Source organism: Ovis aries, chromosome 16 (genome assembly GCF_016772045.2).
Source record: "Ovis aries strain OAR_USU_Benz2616 breed Rambouillet chromosome 16, ARS-UI_Ramb_v3.0, whole genome shotgun sequence".
Taxonomy (NCBI): Eukaryota; Metazoa; Chordata; class Mammalia; order Artiodactyla; family Bovidae; genus Ovis; species Ovis aries.
Genome location: NC_056069.1, coordinates 67,088,054 through 67,093,578, shown reverse-complemented (window position 1 = coordinate 67,093,578; position 5,525 = coordinate 67,088,054). Strand labels below are relative to the sequence as shown.

Genomic DNA, 5,525 nt, shown 5'->3' with positions numbered 1-5,525 from the left:
TACTTCTTCCGTCCAGGGGTGGGGCTGGGGTGAGAAGTCAGGATTCTCACATGTTTGAGGTCATCTTGTCTACTCCCAAAGGAGGGATTCACGTGCACCCACTTTTATTTCTGACTCTTTGGAGACCCCATGGGCTGTAGCTCTCTGGGCTCCTCTATCCATGGAATTCTCCAGGCAAGAATACTGGAGTGGGTAGTCATTCCTTACCCACTGGATTGGGGAGCCTCCCTTTCCAGGGATCGAACCCACGTCTCCTGCATTGCAGGCAGATTCTTTACTGTCGGAGCCACCAGGAAAGCCCTTTATTTTCAAAAGTCAGGGCAGCTCTGGGGCTGCTGCGGATTTCAGGCAGTCTGGCCGCAGTAGACAACCCAGCCACCTCTGTGGCCTCTGACACTTCAGAGGAGGCTCCCAGGGCTCTAAAGCCATCAGGACACGTCGAGATTCTTCTGGAAGAGTTCGTGCTTCCTGGGTTCATTTTTAACTTCACTAGGGAAACCCCACACCCCTAATGCAGACCAGCTCCATCTGTTCACTAAGTAAAGAACAGATTCTTCAGCTTCTGGGAGGTCCAGACTGTCCTGGTGCTCACAGAGATGGGCAGGAGATTGACATGGATTTTCTCAGGAGCTACACTGGAGGCAGCAGCAGTCCAGTCCCTCCCCAGCATCCATCAGCACCCAGGATGCTACTCCAGAGTCTCCACGGACCAATGTCCCCGCTGGCATTTCTCAGAAAAGTTGTACAGCCTCATATCCTACCCCTGAACATGGCCAGAGGAACCGTCCCCCCTGGGACTAGCTGAGCGTGTATGGAAATACCAGATCCGGTCTCACTGAACCCACAGAATCTCACATCCCACAACACCACCCTAGTTCAGTTGAAGGGCACTAGCTTTGACCTAACACCTAAATTCTTGGCAGGATTGAGGCAGCAAAACTGCTCCCCAAGGGGAAAAATTGATTGTTGGAGGGACTCTTATATATTGCAATGACTGTGGCCCTTCAGAGTTGAAGGCTGTTTAACAAAAATCTGTCCCTTAACTTTTAATGTATCTCATCAAACTAAATTAGAAATGTCTCCTTAGTGGAATGATACTGAAAACAAGTTCAGAAACACTGACCCAGGACTTTTGATTAGAGTTGACCAAAATGTTCATCAAAATTAAAAACTATGTATATCAAAGGAGCACTCAAGGAAGCAAAAGGACAATCTAGAGAAGGAGGGAAATGTTTGCAAATCATGGGTCTGGCATGAATCTTGTATCTAAAATGCAAGGCGACCCCAGCGATATTACAAGTTCATTTCCAGATCACTGCAACAAGGTGAATATAGAGATAAGGAGAGTTACGCAAGTGTTCCGGCTGCCTAGCGCATGTAATATTCATTGTGTGAAGAGTCAACGGAGGGACTGATGCTGAAGCTGAAGCTCCAATACTCTGGCCACTTGATGTGAAAAGTCGACTTATTGGAAAAGACCCTGATGCTGGGAAAGACTAAAGGCAGACGAAGAAGGAGGCGGCAGAGAATGAGACGGTTCGCTAACATCACCAACTCAATGGGCATGAATTCGAGGGAGCTCCAGGAGACAGTGAAGGACAGGGAAGCCTGGCGTGCTATCGTCTCTGGGGTCATAGAGTCAGGGGCAACTAAGCAACTGAACGGCACAGTGCATATAAAAACCGTATCTACGTTACAGTTTAAGTGTACAGTAGCATTATGTCTAAAAAAGAATACCCACGCTTTAATCAAAAAGCACTTCCTGGAACTTCCCTGGTGGCCCAGTGGTGAAGACTCTGAGCTCCCAATTCAGGGTTCCTGGGTTTGATCCCTGGTTCGGGAACTAGATGCCACAATTAAAGATCCCTCATGCTGCAGCTAAGACTCAGGGCAGCCAAATGAATTTTAAAGAAAACAAAACCCTTTATTGCTAAAAAATGTTAAATATCATCTAACAACATGGGGTTGCCACTACCTTCAATATGTAAAAACCACAGTATCTGTGAAGCGCAATAAAATGAGATCTGCCTGCATATAAAGGCATTTTAAAACTCCACACTAGAGAAGATAAATAGTCCAATTAAAATATGGGCAAAGAATTTGAATAGATATTTTCCCAGAGAACGTATACAAGTACATAAAAAGATGTTCAGCATCGTTAGTAGTCACCATAGGGACATATCGCTTCACACGCACTCAGGCTGGCTTTAATCTGAAAAGGAGAAAATCACGAGTTGGCAAGGATATGGAAAAACAAGAATCCTCATCATTTCTGCCAAGAGTGTAAAACAATGAACCCACTGTGGAAAGCGCTTGACAGGCCTTCTGAAATTTAACATAAAATTACCATATCACCCAGCAAATCCATTCCTAGGCAAATATGAGAACACATGTTCACGCAAAACTTGGAAACATAAACACAAACTAATACTACTTACAACAAGCAAACCACGGCAAGGAGTGGAGACAACTCAAATGCCCATCAGTGGATTGCAGGGATAAACACAAAACATTCTGGAATATGTAGAACATTCCAGAAGATGGAATATTATTCAACCATAAAAAGAAATGAAGGCTTGAAGCTCAAAAATATGCTAAGTGAAAGACGTCAGACACAAAAGGTGATCCACTGTATGACTGCATGTATCTTTATATGAAATGCCCAGAACAGGTAGGTCTGTAGCCCATGAGGGGCTGCCAGGGGCTGAGGGGAAGGGGGTGAGTGCTGCGGTACAGGCTTTCCTTTTGGAGTGGTGAAAATGTTCTGGGACTGAATGGCGGTTATGTTTGCACACCATTGCGAGCATATTAAAAACCACTGGAATGTGTTGAATTTCATGACAGGTGAGCTGTGTGCTCAGTTGCTCGGTTGTATCCGACTCTTTGCAGCCCCGCGGACTGTAGCCGGCCAAGCTCCTCTGTCCATGGGATTCTCCAGGCAAGAATACTGGAGTGGGCTGCCATTTCCTCCTCCAGGGGATCTTCCCAACCCAGGGATCAAACCCACATCTCTTGCAATTCTTTCATTGACAGACAGATTCTTTACCACATCTGGGAAGTCTGTGTGACTTATATGTGTTGTTTTTTTTTTTTAAATTGGCCAAAGTGTTTTTCCTGGACAAACCTGTAAGATGCAGGTTTGCATCCTATTTAAGATGCAGAGGTTAAAGTGGGGCCATGAACATTTAATCTCAGTTCTTGGGCTGATGTCAAGAAGAGACGTCAGCCTGGTTATAGCATCCCAGCAGGTATACCTCCACGGCGAGTTCTTGGGGGGCTCTGACATTCTCTGGCAGATGCACCAGATCGGGGGCCTGGTGGAAGAACTGAAAAAGCTGGGCATCCGCTCTGCCCTCTGAGATGAAAGGGCATCTGCTCCCCAGATGCCATGCCCTCCTAGACCTTGCAAATTTTCTTTTTATTTTTTTTTCCCAAGTGGTTGGCCATTTATCTTTTTAAAAAACCAAAAAACCCAGTTATCTTATTTTCTTCCTTGTTCATCATTTTCCTTAACAGAACAAGCTACAGAAAAACTGGGGAAGGGGTTATATTATCTTTGTAGACTGACATATTTGAGGAGGACCTATGAGTAATAAGGATTCAGAAGCTCCGAGGTTTACTCCTGAATCAGGCAAAGAGCAAAGGACAACAGAAGAAGGAATTTTGTTGACAACAATCGTATTATGACCTTGATTATGACAGTGCGGTGGTTATGATTTTGTTCACGATGGGATATTCTTTGCCCAAACACCAAACAGGCTAAAATCACCCGTCTGCTTACAAACTGGAAGAACCAGTGCAGTCACCTGAAGAGTGGGAAACAGAATGGGTAAGGCTTCTCTGGAGGTGAGACTCTGCCATCAGCGGCTCCTCGCCTGGGCCACCCTCCCTCACTTTGAGTCCTGGTCTTTCATCTCAGAGGGCAGAGTGGACGCCCAGCTTTTTCAGTTCTTCCACCAGGCCCCAGATCTGGTGCATCTGCCGGAGAATGTCAGAGCCCCCCACGAACTCGCCGTGGAGGTATACCTGCGGGATGGTAGGCCAGTCGGAGTAGTCTTTAATGCCTTGCCGGAGCTGGGGGTCATCCAGCACGTTGTAGTCTGAGTAGTCGCAGGATCTGCAGCAATGCATTGCTGAAGCCACACTGGGGCTGCTCCGGCGTCCCCTTGAGGAAGACCACCACCTTGGCCTTCCTCGCCAATGTGTCCAGGTGCTCCAACCAGCTGCACACTAGGGCTGTGCAGGCTGCCATCCAGCCCACGGACCTGCTCATCCCTGCCCGCTGGCTGGAGCCTTGGACTGCCAGCGACCTGGGCCCAGCCCACAGCTGCAACTTTTCCATGGAAACAAACAAAATGATCTCCAGTGAAAGAAACGTTTGGCCAGGTAGGGTGTTGTTTGTGTCATCTAATTGCACAAAGCTCACTGATTGCTCCCACTAAACAAGCATGACGATGCCTGGTAACTGCTGGGAAGATTAATCATTGCCCAGTTCTGGTGATACTCATGATGAATACCTATGAAATCAGAGAAGAGATGAACTCAGATTTATATGAGGATTTGGCACGGAGAGCAAGCAGTGGCTCTATTTACTCTCTGCCCATCTTAGCAAAGGTTCAATAAGTGGGGTTTCATTTTCCATTACATTGCTCCGAGACAAGAAATATTAATACAAGACAAGTACCATCACAGAGTGATAGCCATCGAGAATCCGGGAGGAATTCTCTGCTAATAACAATCTCTGAGGCAGACTTTGCGGCATTACACAAACTGAATTTACAGCCTCTGCTCTCAAAAGATTAGAGAGAGATTATTCCTAATGTAGTAGTAGCCATCCCCTCCAGAATCAGAGAACTCCACACTTGCTGCTTCAAAAGAGATTCTGAGAATGCGTAGTCTATGACTGCGTTTTTTCTTTTTTTTTTTTTAAGTAGAATCAAAGTCTTTGCCTGGTTTTAGTTGGGCTGCTGGCATTATTACCAAATCGCTTGGTAGCACGCACCGGGGGTGGGTCTGGCTGGTGGCAACAAGGTGGGTGAGTTGAGCTGGCCCTGCTCATGGAAGTGGGGCAGGAAGGGGGCAGAAACACAGGTGAGAATCTCAAGGTCGTGCGGAAGCTTCATCTGGAATGGGAGGTGTGGAGGTCTGGACTGCCCCGCCCCCAGCCCAGACCCCTGGCCCCCTGCCCCCAACAGCTGGGTCAGCCCTGGGGGCTCTGGGTCAGCCATCGCTGAGACCCGGCATGCTGAGAACAGTGCAGCCCCTGACCATCAGGGGCTCTGCCAGCCCAGTGCATCAGCACAGCCAGTTCCGCAGGGCGTCTTTGTCAGGGAGGGCTCCCACCCCGACTGGCCTTAGTCCTAAGACCTCCAGGCATGATAATCCGCAGGGTCCGCTCTGAGAGCCGTCTCCAGGCTTCATCATTCTACTCCTGGGTATTCACTCCACCTGCGCCTGGCAGTCCGTGCCCCCCCATGCCACGTGCCACCCTTCACTCGCCACCCGGTCACCCTTCCCTGTCAACT

At 48.0% G+C, this 5,525-nt stretch overlaps 1 pseudogene; it reads right to left on the bottom strand.

The window, feature by feature from the left end:
* Positions 1 to 3,890: 3,890 nt before the first annotated feature.
* Positions 3,891 to 4,252, bottom strand: LOC105602645 (glutaredoxin-related protein 5, mitochondrial-like; annotated as a pseudogene).
* Positions 4,253 to 5,525: the final 1,273 nt, after the last annotated feature.